This window comes from Rosa chinensis, chromosome 3, assembly GCF_002994745.2.
Source record: "Rosa chinensis cultivar Old Blush chromosome 3, RchiOBHm-V2, whole genome shotgun sequence".
NCBI classification, from domain to species: Eukaryota; Viridiplantae; Streptophyta; class Magnoliopsida; order Rosales; family Rosaceae; genus Rosa; species Rosa chinensis.
This window is the reverse complement of record NC_037090.1, coordinates 35,107,469-35,128,754: the sequence shown is the minus strand read 5'-3', so window position 1 is coordinate 35,128,754 and position 21,286 is coordinate 35,107,469. Positions and strand designations below refer to the sequence as shown.

Below are 21,286 nucleotides of genomic sequence, written 5' to 3'. Positions count from 1 at the left end.
TGCTTTTGTTGGAGTCACTACCATGGTCGGAGGCTCCGCCTCTTTCTCTCTTCACACGTTGACCTCCACGGTTCTGTGCACGCCTCTCTCAGCGATTTCCTTCCTCTTTAGGGCGAACATATGGACCAGAATGTCCAGAATTGTCCCTACTCTTAGGGTTTCGCTCCTTGCATCCTCCATTGGGGGCGCGACTATAGTTAGACTCCGGAATAGACTTAGTTCCCACGGGTCTAGCATTATAGTTCTTCACAAGAATATTGTCGTGCTTTTCAGCTACGTTCATGGCTCCAATGAGCTCATGAAACCTTGTGATACGTCCTGCATTTACATCAATCCGATAATTCTTTGAAATCATCAGTGCAGAGACGGGGAAGGTAGAGAGAGTCTTCTCGATCAACCTCGTATCAGTTATGGCTTGGCCACAAAACTCCATCAGAGACTTGATACGAAGGGCTTCCGAGTTATAATCAAGCACAGACTTGAAATCACAAAAACGGAGGCTATGCCATCGCACTTCTAAATCAGGAAGCAGGGAGTCACGAACGTTGCCAAATCGCTGCTCAAGTTCTACCCATAGCTTTCTTGGGTCTTCCTCATTGAGGTATTCATTGTGGAGTGCGTCATTCATGTGCCTTGTCATGAGAATTATGGCTTTAGCTTGTTTTGCTTCGAAAGCAGTAGCTTGCTCAATGGAGAGCACGTTCTGACCAGGCTCTTGGATGGCTCCCAGAAGTCCATCAGCCTTAAGATGTTGGCGCACATCTCGGACCCACCTGTGGTATCCTGTGCCAGTTGTCTCTAGTGGAACGAAGTTCAACTTGTTCAGGTTACTCATTCTGAAAAACAACACAAGATTAGGGTTAGTTTTAGAGTGAAAAGGCTACCACGAAAAACTATTAAATTTCTGAGCGTAGTTGCTTCCAAGAAATTATGAATTTTCTGAGCGTAGTCGCTTCCAAGAAAATCAGATTCCAAGAGGGATTTTGGATTAGATCGAAACAACGATGTATGTGGTCGATCGTTTTCTTCTCAACAAACTTTAAGTTTGAAGGACTCTACAAGCTCCAAGCTTGGAGTGAGCACGAACCCCCACAGTTCGGCTTTTGGTCTCCCCTATAAAGAAGAAAGGGGGGTAGAAGAAGGGATGTTGGAAGTCCCCGAGAAAAGAAAAAGAAATTGAAAAACTTCAAAAAAAACGGGAACTTTTAAAAAAGTTTACCTTGAAAAATTGCCGGAAATCTTGACTGAAAAGTTGGCCGGAAAAATGTCGCCGGAAGTACTGTAGCTGCAGGGAAAATGTCGCCCGGGAAAATGGCAGGAAGTTGGCAGGAAAAGTCGCCTGAAAGTGGCCGGAAAAGTTGTCGGAAAGCTGCCGGAAAAGTTGTCGGATAGCTGCCGGAAAAGTGTTGACCGGAGGGTTGACCGGCGTTGACTGACCATTGACCAGGGTGCTGACGTGGCAGGCCGGTGCTGACGTGGCAGTCCGGATGATGGCGTGGCAGCTGACTGGACGCCTGCGTGTATGTTGATGTGGCAGGGATTCTGCGGCTTGGAAGCTCGGCTGATTCACGTGGGCTCCGCTTGGGCCAGCTGCACGTGGGCTGGTCCTTTGCTTCTGGGCTTAGGGCTGCTCTGTTGCTTGGGCTGGGCTCTGCTTCAGCCTCCTTTTTTTTTTTTTCCTTTTCTGCCGGTTCGGTTGCTGTCTTTTCTGTTGGCCGGTTAGGATGTTTCCAGGCCGGTTCCGGTGGTTATTTTTCCGGTTCCGGTAATCTGGGTTTGAGGCGCTGCAGTTGATGGAGTACGGATGTCAGAGGCGGAGGAAAAGGCCTTAAAATGAGCAGAGGGGTTTTTGGTACTTCTGAGGGCCGGTTCGATATTTTTCCGGCCGGTTCTTGGGGTGGTTCCGCCGGTTCTGGACTCCTGGGGTCGAAACCTTCAAGGTGGGTGGTGGTGGTTTCTGGGATTTGAAGGCTACGAATTTAGGGCTTCAGGGTTAGGGCTTCGTGCTGATAACGTGTTTTAGGGAATCAGAAATTGAGAGATAATCGCTGTGTATTCTCATTGATAATAGGGGCCTCTTTATATAGAGGATTACAATGCATAGAATCTCAATCATACAAGGAAAGTAATCGTACATTGATTAGGAATCTAGATTCTTCTAATTGAACCCTATTACCACTAGGTCAAGTAACCTAGAGTTTGGGCTAAACACAAATTAGGTTTTCCTTGAACAAAATTCATTTTGAAGTTATTCTATATAATTTATAAATGTATTTAGACTATTTTTTATTTATTCAATAAATAATGTAAATTCAAAACTAGCTAAAATAGAAAGTACTGATGCAAACGTATTTTAAAAATGGTTAGCAAAATTAATTTTTAGCTAGTTTTAAAAATTTAACTATAAAATAACTAGTATTGTTAAAATGCTCTTAGAGAAGCTATAATAGACCATTTCTTAGTTTAATGTTGATTATGTGGTCTTAATAATGATCGATTTAGTCAATTTCTTAATTCAGTACACATATTTACATGTATAGAATGAGTTTTTGATGGAGGGGGACCATAAAAGATTGTGCAAAGTGGTGATCTTCTTATATATATGCCATTATAGTTCGTTAATAATTGGACTTAGATTCTGTGAATAATCTTTTAATGGGTCTGCATGATCAAAAAAATTATTTCGTGAATCGTCTCAAAGCATCAATATTAAAGATACTAAATAGTAGCATTAACAGTGAACACGAGGATGATTCATGGGTTTTGAGATTGCAGTTGTTTTAGTTACTTTGGATTGTGTATTTAGTAAAGTATTAGACTCAGTTTCTCCAAAAAAAAAAAAGTATTAGACTCAGAACCTAAATTGGTGATGTTTTGAGTATGGGTTGTGTATAAAGTAGTTAGACAAAAGGCCTAAGGAGAACTTGTTTCTGGTTTATCGGTCGCAAGTATATTCTTTAATACCATAGAATATACAAAAACTTTACGAGGGTGAAATTTGCACACCCAAAATTGCAAACCACACCCCGTTTTATTTTTTAATAATATTTCATGTCACCTCTTTTGGCACTTCCTAAAACACCCTCAAAGTCATATTTGTTGTAAATAGTTATGGCTAAATCATGTAAATAGATGTAGAATGATATGTGCTTTTCACTATAGATTAGTGATTGATAGAATTGTGTATAGGAGTAATTGGTGTTGCTATTAAACGTTGCCTTTTTGTACACACCATCAGAGCCGTCTCAAACTTTTTGAAGGCCCTGTGCGAAAGTTTAAAATGGGGCCCTCTAAGTTGTAGTCTCATATGAAAATTTAGGAAGACAAAATTATTGAAATCTCATCAAATTCATAATTAAAATTTATATTTGAACAACTGACAATGTCCAACAATGTCTAATCAATTATACCTCATTAGGTGAGCCTACAAAAGAGGCCAAATATTCAATACAAATGAAAAGTTTGCAGCAAAGAAAAATACAGAAAGATCTCACATAAAACCCTCAAACTAACACATTCTTCCAACGAAGTGTTGATTGATATATCAGCATCAGGTTTTCATTTGAAAATCAATCTACTTGCCTTCTTAGCTGAAAACATCAATTAGTTTATCACAATTGATTTTTCAAAGCTAGTCCATTTGATCTGCATGCTTCTAAATTTTAACATAACATCACCAGACAATCCAAGCAAATTAATGTGAATGAGAGAACCTAATTCTCTGAAGAAGACTTGAAGTGGGAGAGAACTAATTTGGGATTTTTTAGATCAATCAGAGAATGAAAAAGGATAGAAGAGATCGGTGGGAATAGAGAAAGTGGTCAATGAGAATTTAGAGGAGAGAGATAACGAACACAAAAAACTAAGAGCAGAGGATAAGGATTTAGTGTTTGGGGCCCTATTTTTTTCTTTTCAGACTTAATGTTTATATAAATAGATATAAAAATATAAAATCTGGGGCCCTATTTCATATTAGTGTTAGTCTTTTGGGTCTGGATCCTAGTCTTTTATATTCAATCATGTAAACATAAAGCCGTAAAAAATATTTAAAAAAAAAAAAAAATTTGGGCCCTCTCAATTTGGGGCCCTGTTCTGTTGCCATTATTGCACCTGTTCTGAGTCAGCCCTGTACACCATGTACTCCTATATAAACCTCCTCATGGTGAGATGAATACACACATTCCATTGTCTGCGTCTAAACTCTGTCTCTCTCTCAAATTCTTCCACTATTGTTTTACAACGCGTTATTAGCACGAAAAGCTTTGAAATTGCTGATCAACCAAAGGAGGATCATCGTTCAATCTGGTTTAGGATCTGAATCACAAACAAGCTCTTGGATTGGCTAAGAAGACAACCTTCTTAGTTCTGCACAAATAAGCTAAAGATTCATCCGTTCTTCATCAAATAATGTTTTCCAAAATCTAATTTTATATTCATGCTTATTGAGCCTATTGATTGAATATGAAAAATCACCATAATGCATGAACCCTAGCTAATCCTACATGATTTATTTACTTGGTATACATATTTGTATATATTCGTTCATGTGTCTTGGATTGTTTGATTGGAAAAGAAAAAAAAATTAGGATTCTTTAGCTGTAGCTATTTCTAGCACTTGGTCCAGTAGTACCAATTCACAAATAGAGAGCATTAATCAATCATGAAAAAAAAAAACAAAGTTTGATGTTTCTGGGATTCAAACTCAACCACAGCGTGTACCAGCCTAGCATGTTGTCCACTGTGCCATTATGGCTAGTTGGTAATTATCATTACCATTTATTATTAATACTGCCAGAAGTAGATTCAACTCCATTTAATTGGCGATTGATCAATTGAGTCAATTCATGTTTTGATTTTGATTGACATTTATCCAAAACAATTACCATAATAGTTTCACAATGTATCTTTTATTACTACATTTTAATATTGTATATTACGCGAATTATGAGCTTAATTTTTGGATACACAAATTTGAATTATGCCATTATAATTCCTTATGCTAGAAGCATTATGGGCTAAATTATTACACAATTATTACATAAACGTTATGCCAGAATCATTTGCCCAATTTATTACTTATACAAAATGCCAAAAGCATTAATGGGATTTGAACCCATTTCCTTAGGTACATAACCGCTGCATTAATTTATTTAAATTACTATTTAATAACATATATTGAATTTGGTTATGTTATAATTGTGAATATTAAATGTGGCTGAATCAGAAGCTCAAATCAAGCCCAAAGTCACAACAACAAATCCGAGCCAAAAGCTCAGGCCCAAGCTGCAAGGCTAGAACAGAAGCATGCCACGTGTTGCCATGACAAAGGTTATAAACGTTCTCAAACTAGGTTCATCTAGTTGAATGCGATGTCTAGGTAAGGTTCAGATGAGGCTATATACTTAAGTGAGCCTCGCTCCACCTAAACCTCATCTTTCCTTACCTGGTCGTATTTAATTGGAGTTACCAAAAGGGTTGAGTAATAACTTTTCATTCCTTGGCAGACCAGTTTGAGCCCAGCAGGCTCACTCTCCCTCCATGGGACCTAGCAGCCCAGCAGGCCTCACACACCATTTGACTTAAGCATGAAAGCCTGAGTCACAAGCTCACAGACTAAGCCTCGTAGGCTTCACTATCAAGCCCACTCTTTCTTTGATCCAGCAGAATCAAATAAAAGGAAAAATGATTTAATTACACTGGGGTTTGAACCCAGTCAATAAGGCACTCTAACTACGTTGTCATTATGGCATATGCAATTTTTGAGATATTATTTGCTATATTAAATATCATTTTGTTACTTGTCAAAATTTTTGCATTAGAATATATGTGTAGAAAATGCAGGTATCTGATGAACCGATAGTTCATACATAAATCGAACTTGTAGTTTCGATAATGCCATTTAAGAAACTTAAAGTTTCCTTCATAAATTCACCACACATGATAAAACCAGTAGATTTTACATGTTTAATCTAATCTGTCATATCATGTTGTAAGAACTCAAAGTTCCCATTTGTTGCTCATGGATTTTTCCAAAAAGCACTTACCCTGATTATTTGTTCTTTAATATCAAATTTTAGCATTCGAAAGTTTCTGGAAGAAATTATCTAAAGTTGGCATGTTTTCTTTCCTGAAGCAACACATGATTAGCAAGATATTGAAGAAGCCCATTTTCCAAAACAATACAAGGAGAGGCACTTTACTAATTCTCAGAATTGATCACTATCTTGTTGCTCACTAAAATGAACAACAACCTCCTGTTGAGGAATGATCAAGCCAAGCCCATCGGTACCCGAGCACCACTTTTGCTTGAAGCAAATGATGTTGCTCATCGCAAACCTAATAGCGAAAGGAGAAATTGTGGTCGTGGAATGGACAAAAAGTCTGATCTTTTGAGATAGGGAAAGAGAGGTGGACCCATAAATGGCCCATATAACTGGCCCAAAACATGGCCCCATGTTATAGTGCCCCTGCCCAACAAGACAAAGTGGAAAGGAACACTGGTTCGGCCGCCGCTACCAAAATTAGCATGATCTTTGTTATCGATATGGGGGAATTGACTGCTGGTCCCGCACCTGCTGTGCGATAGCTGAAGCAGTAGATGAGTATTACGCCGGTCGCGAAACTCGAAATACCAACTTTATTGAAGGGTCATTTTCTATCGACTCCACACTAGAGATCATGGATTTTTCGTGCAGTTACTGAACATACCGAGGATTAGAACTCGAAGACATGGGTATAATTGGCCCCTTGTGCCATATCTATTTCATCTTAATGAATGAAACATCTTCAGATTTTGGTGATCTATGTTTTCAGTTATTTTGGATTATGGAAATGTGGTTCTGTTCGAATATATTTAATTCAATAAACTTATTTATACATGTGATCCATTAAATTAAATAAATGAATAGGCATATTATGTGGGAAAATTTGTTGTTTGGCTTAAAGTGCTATTACGCGCACCATACTCCCAGATCGGAGATATATTTCAAACTTATTGCCTATTCATACCTCAGTGACAACCGTATTAGGCCAATCCAACCTGATAAAGGGCTATGGCAAAGCCCACTTTATGTTGTCCAATGGTACTGAACTTACCATTAATGAGGCCTTATAATCTCCACGTTCCAGAAGAACATATTGAGTATTAAGGATATTAAAATCAATGGTTATCACGTTGAAACCACTGAGAAAAATGAGTGGAATATCTTTGCATAACCTCCGAGTGTGCGGCCAAAAGCGCACATTGGAGAAATTGAAATATGTTAGCTAGAAGCTAACCAATTCGAGCAACTACTTGCTATGGCATGACCATTTGAGACACCCAGGTCAAAAGTATGATGCACCGTATCCTCAACTCATCAGAGGTGCATCCCCTTCTAAATAAGGGTCTTGTATATAATGACACACTATGCCATACTGGTTAAGAATATTTAATACTAGACCATCATATGCAAAGACTAGTACATACACCACCATTTTTCTGCACATAATGCAAGGGAAATTTATGGACATATTCAACCACCATGTGGACCAGTTAAATATTAATGGTTTTGGTTGATGTATCGACAAAGTGATCACATGTTACACTACTGTCCATAAGAAAATGCTGCTTTTGCTAAACTCTAGCCCAGATCATGAAATTAAGGGCTCACCACTCGGATTACCCATAAAGTCCATAAGACTTGATAATGCCTGAGAGTTTACATCGAAGTCTTTCGATGATTATTGCATATCCCTTGGGATTGATGCTGAACATATATGTTCACACCCAAGATGGTCTCACAAATAAAATCTTGATAATGTGCACCAAGCTTCTAATTTCTGCATGGGGCTATACAATCTTGCATGTAGTTATGTTGGTCCCGTTGAGGCCCACTGCTACCAACCTTACTTCGTGTTACAGCTAGTGACTGGGTACGAACCTGATGTTTCACACTTACGCACATTTGGGTATGCAGTCCTCGTGCCAATTGTGTCGTCACAACATACAAAATTAGGTCCTCAACATAGGATGGGCATACATGTCGATTATGAGTCTCATCCATTATGTGCTATTTAGAGCCCTTGACAGGCGATCTCTTTACTGCTAGATTTGTGGATTGTCACTTTGATGAGACAGTCTTCCAGCCGTTAGGGGGAGATAAGAACGTCACTGTTCCTGATGAACGACATGAATTAACATGAAATGTCCCCACTATGTCTCATCTTGATCCCCGAACAGCACGAAAAAAGCGAAGTGCGGACAATTCTAGATCTGTAGAGTATAAAATACAATATGCCAGACACTTTCTCTGATCTAGCTAAAGTGACGAGATCACATATACCTGCTGCAAATATGTCTGCAAGGATAGATGTCCCCGTAGGACATGTTGTCCCAGATGGACGAGGTACGACCATGGCGGCTAACCAGTCATATGTCCCTGCTCAGAAGCGAGGTAGACCATTAGGTTCGAAGGATTCTTATCCCCAGAAGAGGGTAAACTTGGCACAAACGAATCCTCTTAACATCTCAATCTTAAACTGATCCATCTCATGAGATAAATCCGGATTATGGGTCCGTCCTAGAAGATACGATGTTCTGGGACGCTCCAACTTCGGAACCCACTCCCAAGAATAGAGAAATCTCGATAAATTTAGTGAGATTTGGAATCGGAATGAGATTATCATCGATGATATGTTTGTATTTACGGTGGCCACCGAAACTATAACAAGCGATGATCTCGAACCTTGCTTTGTTGATCAATATCAACGAAGAGACGACTGGCCAAAAAAAGAAATAAACAATCCAGGTGAAATTAGATTCCTTGACAAGAGAAAGGTGTTTGGACATGTTGTTCCTACACCTCCCCATGTTAAATCTGTAGGATTTAAATGGGCATTTGTAAGGAAGCGTAATGAGAAAAACGAGATTGTAACACACAAGGCTCGTCTAGTGGCGCAAGGATTTTCCCAACACCCTATGATTGATTACGAGGAGGCATATTCTCCAGTAATGGACGTCATAACGTTCCACTACCTTATCAGTTTGGTAGTTTCCGAAAAACTGAATATGCAGCTTATGAATGTGGTCACAGCTTATCTCTATGGGGATCATGATACAGAGATATACATAAAAGTTCCTGAAGGACTTAATATACCCGATGCAAATAAGTTCTAGTCCATGGAACACGCTCTTCATTAGTTTTTCAGCTTTCACTTGATGGATTGAAACAATCTAGACAGAGGTGGTATAACCGTCTCAATGAATATTTGATCGGGATGGGATATGTGAATAATAAACTATGCCCATGCGTGTTTATTAAGGAAACAAGTTCTGGGTTTGCAATTGTGGCGGTCTATGTCAATGACATAAATTTGATTGATACTCTTGAAGAGATCAAGGAAACCGCAAAGCACCTGAAGTCGAAATTTGAGATGAAAGGCCTTAAGAGAACAAATTATTGTGTGGACCTGGAGCCCGAGCATAGTATAGATGAAATTTTAGTCCATCAACCAAATTATATCCAGAAGATGTTAAAATGCTTTAATAAGGATAAAAGCAAGCACACGCATGGTCGTCCGAAGTCTAGAGAGAACCGTATCTAAGTGTAGTGGGCGCATTATTGTACTTGGCTCAATGCCCTAGACAAGACATCTCATTCGATGTGAACTTATTAGCTAGATATAGCTCTGCGCCAACACGCCGCCATTAGAATGACATAAAAGACATTTTTCGCTACCTTCGAGGTACGACTGAAATGGGCTTATTCTATCCCTACGCATTAAGGAATGGATCAAACCCCCTTGATCCTCGGAATGATTCTCGCCTTGTTAGATATGCTGATATATACTATCTATCAAACCCGCACAAGGTGTGTTCCCAAACTGGTTATGTCCTTACCATTGGGAATACTGCAATTTCTTGGAGGTCTACGAAACATACCCTTATTGCTACCTCTTTGAATCATGCTGAGATTCTAGCCCTTCACGAAGCAGTAGGTGAATGTATATGGTTGAGAGGCATCACAAAAGCATGTTTGAAGCACATGTGGACTGCATTCCACCATTGATGAACCGACCATTATCTACGAGGATAATGCTGCTTACATCGAGCAGATAAAGATGAGTTTCATCAAAGGAGACAACACCAAACATATTGCACCGAAGTTCTTCTTCAATCAGCAACAAGAAGCATCAGAAGATTGAAGTTAAGCAGACTCAATCTAAAGACAATCGTGCAGGCCTCTTTACCAAGTCAGTACCAAAGTCTACATTCCAGAAGCATGTCCAAGGTATTAGTCTACGTAAACTATCTGAATTACCTAAAATGTAATTTTCAGGGGGAGTATCCTGAAGCATACCCACTTGACCATCGTGTACTATTTTTGTCCTTCGTCTAGGGTTATTTTGCCCTACTGGGTTTGGTTACCTAACAAGGTTTTGACGAGGCACATCTTTGGCATGGTCACCCCACTTACTACATCCCGAAGATGCTTTGATTCGACATATATATGCATTTGCTCATCTTTTCCCTTCAACCACGGGTTTCTCCCACTAGGTTTACCAGGCAAGGTTTTGGTGTACGTAGCAACTCTAATGCATCCCTCTCATAGACATACTACCTAGTACCTACTTGTGGTGTTGATAAGAAGACTTCACCTATCTCTAAAGCTGTGATACTGCTACTCCACACTCAAGCGAGTTGCGCTCTTTTTCTCCTTTGACCAAAGTTGTTTTTTCCCATAGGGTTTTTATTACTTGGCAAGGTTTTTGACTAGGCAACTTAGAAGTGCCCAGCCTTGGCAACACTATTGACATGAAATATCCAAGGGGAGTGTTGTAAATAGTTATGGCTAAATCATGTAAATAGATATAAAGTGATGTATGCTTTTCACTATAGATTAGTGATTGATAGAATTGTGTGTAGGAGTAATTGATGTTGCTATTAAACGTTACCTTTTTGTATACACCATATACTCCTATATAAACCTCCTCATGGTGAGATGAATACACACATTCCATTCTCTGCGTCTAAACTCTCTCTCTCTCTCTCAAATTCTTCCACTATTGTTTTACAACAAGATTCTCTCTTTCGCTCTCTCTCTCTCTCTCTCTCCCCCCCCCCCCCCCCCCCCCCCATCTCTCTTCCAGACCACGACCAAAATTCTCAGTTTTCTTTCTTTCTTCTCCAAACAACTGCAGACTCTCTTCTCCATTGAAGCTTTATCAATCTCAACCCTTTGTCTTTCCAGATATTCAATTGGTCATGTTCCATGTAACCTATGTTACTATTAATGTGTGTGCTTGTCTTCAATCAAATGATAAATGTAGGCAAAGTTGCATTGCTAAAGCAACATCCATTGATGACTTTAAAAGATACATAGCTCAAAGGGAGCTCAAATCCTAAACTTTTTCTACCAATTACATAGCTCAAATCCCCTAGTAATACGTTATCTACAAAACTCTTCTATGCTGTGAGAGATACAAAAAGAACGTAGTCCAAGCCATGCTGCACAAAAAGCTTCCAGAGCAAGTCCCCTAGTAAATTTCTTGCTCTCTGCACAAAGAAGCAAAATGCAAACAAAGAAAGCTTAATTGAGACAACAATCCAATCAATACATACCACCAATTACTACATCACAAGATGATCAATGTTAAGTACATAGTTTATTTTTTGTCAGTAAAATAGGACCAATAACACTAAAATAGGAGTCAAGCATATAACCTCAGTACCCAACTTATCTAGTAAGCACCACATGCTACAGATTGGAGAAAAATTTTGGTATTCGGTGATAATATCTTATAAAAATTCTTAACTGATCAAAAACTCTTACTGCTGCATTACTTCTCTTCCATCTCCACTCCTCCATAGGCACAAATTGTTCTTTTGCAGATTTAGTATTATTCATTTGTGCTCTTCTCTTTTAAATAACACAAGGTATAGTTGACTCATTCATTACTTATTGATACTGTAGTTTTGTCTACCAAGGTTTGATCTACCTAATTCCCACCTCTTCTCCAAAGTCCATTAGCACAATTGATATTAGAAGTTTCCTGTGCTGTTAAGGATTGACACAAAAATGGTTACCATGAAAAATGGCTAGGATGCAGAACCGGTTCTTAGAGGGGTCGAGTAGAAGTCTTTAGAAGCATATATGTTAGGATGAGTCCATTTTTCTAATTTATCTGCTGGTAAAAAACTTTTTTAATGTTGTATGTTAGCTTTACCGATTTGGGGGTTACTGACACCACTCAAGAATGAGGAGCTAATCTAGCAAACAAAGTGACTCACATAATTCAGTTTGCCTAACCTCAGAATGCATAACAAAAAACAGCAAGTTAGCAACCAATTCAGAATTCCTCAGAATGCATAACAAAAAAATCAGAATGCATCAACCAAAAGAAAGAAAGAAAATAAACAAAAAATTCTGACTAACCCAAAAGTAGCTGGAAGCTTTATCTCATTGTGTTCCTAGAGCGGTAGACTTATTAATTGATGGATACTTGTCACGATAATGGCCAATATTACCGCAGCCACTACATTTTTTAGGTGCCTTCTCCACTATCTCAAAATATGAAGGTTCCCGCTTTGTAGAGCTAGTTTCCTTTCTTGTATTTGATCCTACCGGACAACTTTTATGAGGTTGAAGAGTAGGTTCAAAAATTAAAGGACAAGAGGCACCAAGAATCTGAGAAAGCTGCCTTATGGTATTTTCTTTTTGCATAAGCGGTCTTTTCCATACTTCTCTTCAACCTCAGATAAAAGCCTACTGAATGGATCTTCATGATCCAAGCTTGAATGATGATCATTAGTAAATGATCTTGTGTCAATCCTCCATCGCTTGTGAATCTGATTCATAGGCAGCACTTCAATATTCATCTCCTTGATCATGTGCACATATGGAAGACCCATGGTTTTGGAAAACTGGCCCTTGCATTGAGATGAATAGTCTTTGGTATTTGCCAAAAAATATTGCTTTTGTGACTCAAACAAAGCATAGAAAGATACCTTATTAATCACCACTTTAAAGAAAGGGATGCAAAGCTTTTGAGGAACACGAAACTTTTCAGTTGCAAGTTGAGTTCGAATTTCTTGAAACTGATTTTGAATAGCAAGACAAATATTTTCCTTCACTTCACGGAGACCACTAGTAGAAACTTGAAGATATTTCTTTAAGGTTCCATGTGCACCTTCTGCTCTAGAAGTAATATTATTACCGAAGTGTGAAGTCTGTCCCGTACATGCAAATACAAACCTCTCTTTCCATGGAAGCCAAGTATTGCCAATGTAAGTCAGAACGGAAGCATAGTCTTTGTACTCAATTTGAAAACGGTTCCAAGCTTCATTAAACGTTGACACGTCCTAAGACTTTACAAGGATACTCCAAGAAGACATAAAACCAACCTAATCTGCATCTTCCTTAAACTGACCCTTACAATCACTACTACAATAAGTTAATCAGACGACAGACATTTTGTGTTGTGTGATGACCAGCCTCACTGTGGTCTAAACGAGTGTTGTGTGATTGAAAAATCACACAACGGTGATTCCACCGTTGTGTGACAATACTTTGCTCAACAGAATACATGTTTCCGTTGTGTGAATTCTGCGCAGGCATGTGCCTGCCATGACATGCGCGGGGATGTGTCGACACATTCAGACAACAGAAGAAGGAATTTGCCGTTGTCTGAGATTCATAACACACAACAGATATAACTCATTCTTTGTTGTCTGAGATATATAACACACAACAGATATTACTCATTCTTTGTTGTCTGAGATTAATAACACACAATTGAAGTGAAATGATCTCCCTTGTCTGTTGATTACACAGACAACAGAGATGATTTCATTTCTGTTGTGTGTTATGAATCTCACACAACAGAACTTTGTTTTCTTTTGTTGTTGGTTGTTAGTTCACACAACCAATATATTTGGTTAGCTGTGGTGTGAATATTGTAATCAAATTGGCTAATAGCCAATTACTGTTGTAGGAGAAGCCTTAATTTTAAACTCATTTACAATCATACAATACATTGTTTTGTATTGTGTTGTATGAGATCAATACTAGGTGAAATCATACAAAATCAATGCTAGAGATTATTACCAATGAACAATAATTTTATATTAATGCTAAAAGTAACTTAGATACTAAAAACAAACTCCAATCGATTCACTATATACAATTTTATAAGCATTTAAACATTTCATTGAACGAAGCCTTCCAATTTCATAAGCTATACAAGACTGTGTTCGATCCTCACCCACAAGCAATGTTGCAATACGAGCAATCCAATTTCCATCTTGTGCAGCATATGTTCGATCCTCCAAGAATGATCCTTCGCCTATCAAATTCAGGTAACCTCCCCGGCAAACTTGACTGCCGCACAAACAATCTTATGCTTCATATTCTTCCTTACTCTGTCAAAAAAAATAGACTTCAATTATCAAATACAGTCATGTAAATTACAATCGAGTAACACATGAGACCCATAGGCAAAAGAGTCAGACCTCCTTAATAGAGTTGTAGTCCAATGTGATCTCTTCACCATATTGAATCTTACGTACAGTGTAGATTCCAATCTGGTAACGATCATCTACAGCAGTAACTCTGCATTAACGAAAGTGTAAATGTTTATAGAACCAGTAGTCAAAGTTTGGCCAGACTAAATTCTAGGATTAGGATGCCATTGATTACTATAGGTACTTGTGTATATATAAGACATAAAGAACTGCTAATAACACATATCTTGATAGCATACATCAATCTAATTTGTATTTCCGGCGTTCTTAACCACAGTACTATAATACTTACTAAAATGGCAATCTAAAACTGCATATTCAAAAAATAAATATTCTAAAATGGAAAGTTGTTCTTACACCAAAGTATAAAATAATCTAAACATCATAAAGTACGAAAGCTCTAAATACGTACAAGCCAAAAGGTAACCGTAAAACATAAGTAGCAACAAAGAACCTTTAACTAGATGCAGCACCATATATCATGGGGATGTAACAATTACTAGTCAAAATCACAACTTCGTACTGCTCTGTAAAATTCCCTATATGCATAGTGGGACGAGGACAGTACGATGACTAACAGAACAAATTTAATAGAACTTACTTTGCTTCACAATTAGGTCGGCACGAGTGACAAATTCTACTTGCATAGGTTGCTTTATGCATGGCATCAACAACAACTAAATCATACCCATCAGCATCACCCTGCCAAACAACAATCAATGATAGGCACAAATCAGTAGAGCAAACAGTAACTACCTATGAACTTGGGCAACAATAAAGCACCTTGAACTCTTTAATCAAGCTTCAATCTCAAACCTTGAGCACTTGATTGAGCCCATGGATATGTCAATTTCAATCATATTTTCTTCCTCATTGATCTCAGCTAAGAACTCAAATAAAGTATGCTGTTGGAAAATGGCCTTCTTTGACAAACCTGACATTTTCTGTTGCAGACTAAAGATGGACTCTTCTTCCTTGTCATGGCCAACAGAATATCCGTCGGGGAGGGATATTTCGATGAGGCTTCAAATCTGGATCTCCGATATTTCGATGAGGCTTCAAATCTGGATCTCCAATGAGTTTCATAAACTTCCTGGAAGATGTCCTTGAATCTTCATTATAATCCGAGTGTAAGAAAATGACATAAGCAAGAAAAAAGTTGTGTAGTGCAACATCCTACTGACCCATAATGTAACATAGGTAATTAGTTTTGTCTTGCATATGTAGGACTCTGCACTCCTATGCTAAGGTGCATGAGGGGCTTTAGTGGTTATTTTCCAGTTGTAAAAAATAGGACAATAGATTACATAACAAAAGAAGAAAGGAAATACTGCACTGGCATACCTTCCATCATATTTCTTGAGAATAGTATTTTTAGTGCTAAGATAAAGTGGCCACTTTTTCTGGTAGGCAGTATTCATAGATGCATCCGCAAAGGATCGGATAGACTGCTCAGACAGATTAAAACATAAACAATAGCTGTTAGAATTATCTAGCAACTCATTTATGCCTGTAATAGACATTGGAGGGAAAAAAAAAAAAAAAGAGTAAGTTTCAACCTCATCAGTGTTATACATTGACAGAGCTACCCCTCCAGCACCAGTAAAGTTGAAAACCTCATATTCTTGCTTCTCATTGGACCCATCAGGTACTGCAAATCACGTCACACACAAACACTAAATTTCAACTCCTTTGCAAGAAGTGTCAAAATCAAAACTCAAAGGAAAAGACTATAGCAAACGTGGAACAAGGCGGGGAACATTTCTGCAGATAATAGGTTCTCTAAAAACAGTACCTGAAAAGGACAGAAAATGCATTTGCTACTTAGAACTGATCAAACACACAACAAAGTCTGTTAATATTAGGGAAAAGTCTACTGACCATTTAAAATGTTCCGGATTGTCCCATTTGGACTCCTCCACATCTGTTTCAAGTTGAACTCCTTAACACGAGTTTCATCTATTGAGATCCCAATAAAATGATTCAGATCGTCAGAATAGTACGTTAGCCAATGATTGTCCATGGAGAAGGATATATATGTAAGTATACAGGCCCGTTCTAGAGAGGACCTCCTCAAACTTGAAGATCATACCAGGAGTTATAGTTGCACACTTGATTGCTACATTGTACCTACAAAGACAAGAAACATAGAAAATAAATTATGCAAAGACGATTGATCAACATCTTTTCATGATAAAAAAATTGGTTTAACGAATATGAAATGGTCATATAAAATTATGGCAATATCTGCCTTGGCAACCCATGAGCCCTGTCATTCTGGTCAAGTATAACAGAACATAGACAACAATGTCATGCTTAACGTATTAGCACATGTCATACGCATGCCGTCTAACCAATTTTACATTGCAGTTTATTCAATTCAATACCAACTTACTTCAATATTTATGATAACCAGAACTACATAGTTCATACAGGAATAAGGTATTAAATGAAACAAGACCAAAATCGAAGCTTTATTTTGTGATTTCTTAAGCAGACTATATCAGTCAACATCAGAGAAAGAGAAAGAGAAAGAAATCAAAAGAAGATAGAGAACATTAGTTTTCTTCAACAGTACTGTAGTCTAGCAAAGGTAACATGAAGGCAGAATGATAAGGCATACTTAAGAGTAGCTTCTGCACTTTCAATTGTGACTCTATCATTGGTGGCATCACCATTAGGGAGGCCAAGATCAAAGTACTCGATATCCAGTTCCAGAAAGGGCAAAATAAGTTGTGAAACATGGAAACAAGTTGCAGATTCATTAAGAACATGAAATGATGAAATCACCTGATGCCATGAATATCACAATTACCTTATCTTTTATAGATTTCCAGAAAATTCGAGTCATTTCATCTCCTGCATCATGGAAACAATGCATCATTGCCACACAAGTAGACAGAGATAACAAGTCTGCCTCAGTTCTTAACTATATATAGATTAGCCATATTGTGATGGGCATTTCCATAATAAGTGTATACACTACCAACGCAGGCAAATGGTATACAATCTCAATTTGGATCTTCGGCCTAACTCCAAATGACGTGCTGGACACACATTCTGGTTTACATGAACAAAATAGGATCGAAACCATTTAAACATATTTGAAAAAAGGTCCAAGTTAAACACACCATAGCAGTGATAAGTAAAACTGGAAGATGCCCTTAAAGTAGCCTAACTGTGTAATAGCTAAAGTGATCAAATTTGGTTAAAGAAGTACGTTGACTTTGTGAATTGAACTCAAAGATACATACTTTTAACTTGATGAATGTCTGTTCAAGAAAAAGATATACACTCTTTCTGATTTTCAGATAATCTTGACAAGAGGACGTTCAATTTTCACTCTTTCTACTTCTCTAAAGCAAAGAAGAGAGCAATTGCAAGCAAGTAAGGTAATTTTTCCCCCAACTGCAAAGCCAAAGCAAAACCTAATTGAGATCTGCAAACCTAAATTCCACAGAATCATTTAACTATACGCACACACACACACACACACACACACACACACACACACACACACACTGTTCTCAAAGTAAATAAATTGAAAGGGTGCCAAGGACGAACCAGAGCTGTAGAGGCCATGGCCGATGAAGAAAATCAACCAAACAACAAGACGAATATAAATACCGCAGTAGGGAATGAGATCTGGCGGCTCTGTTTCGGTGGAGCCCATGCTTCACCGCCATTGCTAATCGATACCTGGAATTCAATCAGCTTCAATAGAAAGGAAAAAAAAAAAAGGGATTCATTCCCTATTGGATAGAGCGATGTGGTGGAGAGAGAATCAGAATCCATCGGTAAAGTAAAACATGAGTGAACCCAGGTGGAGGAGATGTGGGGATTTGGGTCGGTATATCGGGGAAGAAAGTGGAGTGAACCAGATGGAAGACTGAGAGAAAGGTTTCACGAGAGAGAGAGAGAGAGAGAGAGAGAGAGAGAGAGTGAGTGTGTCGAGAAACCATAGATTGCAGATTGATGATATCGAATACGCCATTGCTAAACCTCCAGGGAAAAACCTCTAACTGAACACTACCTTCAGAGAGAATGGGCTAGGATTGGCGGTTAGGGTTATGAGGTAGAAGGTCTTGGGGGACTGTTTGGGGGGAGAGGTCGATTCTAGGAGAATGTATGGGATTTAGAGAAATTGAAGTTCTTTCGGGGCCAGATCCATGGTTGATTCAAGATAGGTCGAAGCTTTAGGGCCAAAGATCGAAAATTTGGGGGAGATTTGGAGAGAGAGAGAGAGAGAGAGAGAGAGAGAGAGAGAGAGAAAGAGGGACACAAAGAGGGATATTAGGAACGGAAGAAAGATAGTAGAAGAAGAAGACGAACGAGAGCTGGCATAAGAAAGGTGGAGTGAACCTTGATCGAGAGTATTGATTTCAATAAAGACTACATAAGTTGTTTAGCACTTTAGTGGGAGACTTCAAGTTTCTCCAACAACAGAAAATTAACGGACCGTTGTATGAGTATATGATTACAAACAGGCTGAGAGGGAAAATTTGCCGCCTGTGACTCGTTTCATTTGAGTTAAATTAATTTTGCCACGCTATGCAATTTGCTTCCTTGCTCAGACAACAGAACTATGACAATCTGTTGTGTAAATTTGTGCAACTTGCACTAGGTGTACCTAGAGGACTTCTCAAGGTTCATGCAACATTCATTATACAACAGATATCAAAAAATCGGTTGTGTGAATAATTCAAATTGAGCTCCTTCTGGGAGGGAATTATGTGCTCATTTCCCTCCATCTAGGCCTCATATTCACACAACGGAAACTTCTTAACTCAGTTGTGCAATACCTTCCTAAGAAAAAAGTTTTTAATTTTCTTACATTCACACAACAGAAACATATTTGTACCGTTGTATGATAGAGTTTGTGTTAACACACAACAGCAAATTTTAGTTCTGTTGTGTGATGAGTGTTGTGTGTTTCGATTTTTGTAGTAGTGAATGTGCAAGAATATTTTTTTCAATATGCCATACACATAAAAGATTAGTAGTCATCAGAAACACAACTTGTATTGTTTTCATTAATGCCAACTCCCTATCAGTTACAATTGCCAATGGATGATTACCATCTCCCAACAACTTACTGAACATTTCAAGAGCCCAATGATAATCTTGTTGTTCCTCTTTTTGCATGAAAACAAAACACGAATAGAATGATCTGTTGAAGCTCGACACTCCTACGATCTCAAGTAATGGCATCTTGTACTTAATTATTTGTCTTATAAGTACAATCCATCACAAAGACATTACAGTAGCTTTTAGTCAACTCAATGGAAGTGGGATGAGCAAAGAATAGATGAGTCAAATGACTAGAGTGATCATATTTGACATTATGAGAAAAACCAGCAGCACCAAGCTCATCTAATAATGCTTGAATAATTGAACGCCCACCTAGACTCTCCCTCCTAAACTGAGCTGTCTTGCTATATATATTTCTGAAAACAGCTAAAAGATCAGGATTGCTTTGTCTAAGCGAAGAGAGAATTTGACGTGGTTTTATGCAAGCCCTACTCATTTGTTCAACTTGTAAGGCTTCCTCTTTAGTAAACCGATGACAATATGGATGTCCAGCCATGTCAGTGGAAGTCCTTGTTCCCAAAATTTTGAAAGGGCAATCTATCTGACGAGAAGCTGAATGCTTTTTCTTCTCCCCAAGTGTAGAGTAGGTTGATAACAACCACCTCTATCACAACCAATAGCCACATATCTATTGCTTTTAGATCTTTTGATTACCATAACATATACCCTTGCAGCAACCCAATCTTACGAATAGCACTAACAAGGTCTTCTCAATTTTCAAAAAATTTCATCGATAATGAGAGGAATTCATCAGGAACATCAATCACAAAGGGGCCTTCAAGTAAATCAAAGAAAAAAAAAATTAGCTCTAAACAAAATAAAAGTGATAGCACATTATGCTTACCATTAACAATAGGGACTTCAGTGATACTAGACGAGTGATTTGTTTGTAAGTCTTCTTCCATATCATCTGAAGACATAAAAATTTGCAACCCATCATCTTCTTCCGTTGTACGCAGCAGCTGTTGGGCATAAAAGCAACCCAATTTTTTCAATGTAACCTAATTCAAAAGATATCGAAAAGCAATAAAGACTCCAAATTTCTCAATTTATCAGCAAACATATTATCCACAAATCATAAATAAAGAAACTTGTGCAATTTGATATGAGCTAGAAGATAATGAACAGTAACAAGGATGGAATTGCAGAATAGAAAAGAAAAATTAAACATGAAATTAGAGTAGATATAGTAAGATAGTAAAGAGAAAAGTTGGGATTGTGACCTGATTTGGAAAAACGAAGGGTGAGATTGGTAAAGTTTCAATGGAGAAGAGAGTCTGCAGTTGCTTGGAGAAGAAAGAAAGAAAAGTGAGAGTTTTGGTCGTGGTCTGGAAGAGAAAGAGAGAGAGAGAGAGAGACAGAGAGAGAGAGAGAAGAAAAGACCCAAAAAGAAAAAGAAAAAAAAATCTGACTTTGAGGGTGTTTTAGGCAGTGCCAAAAGAGGTGACATGAAATATTATTAAAAAAATAAAAGGGGGTAGTGTGGTTTGTAATTTTGGGTGTGCAAATTTCACCCCCAAACTTTATGAGAAATGAAGAAACAACTTAAATCAAATGACCAATGACATATAAGGTCGCTTATAGTTACTGCAAACAAACAAAACATTTATTGCGATGAACTAGAAAACTATTGTCATTCTTCAGAAAAGTTATTGTCATTCGTCAAAAAAGCTAGTCACTACCATCTTTCGA

The 21,286-nt window shown here is 38.1% G+C and overlaps 1 long non-coding RNA gene across 1 annotated transcript; it reads right to left on the bottom strand.

Moving 5' to 3' along the window:
- Positions 1-19,535: 19,535 nt before the first annotated feature.
- LOC121052386 lies at positions 19,536-20,949 on the bottom strand. The gene is made up of 3 exons (XR_005808906.1): positions 20,818-20,949; positions 20,439-20,595; positions 19,536-20,369 (listed from the first exon to the last, which is right to left on the bottom strand). It is a non-coding gene; the product is annotated as an uncharacterized LOC121052386 (long non-coding RNA).
- Between the last annotated feature and the right edge of the window lie 337 nt (positions 20,950-21,286).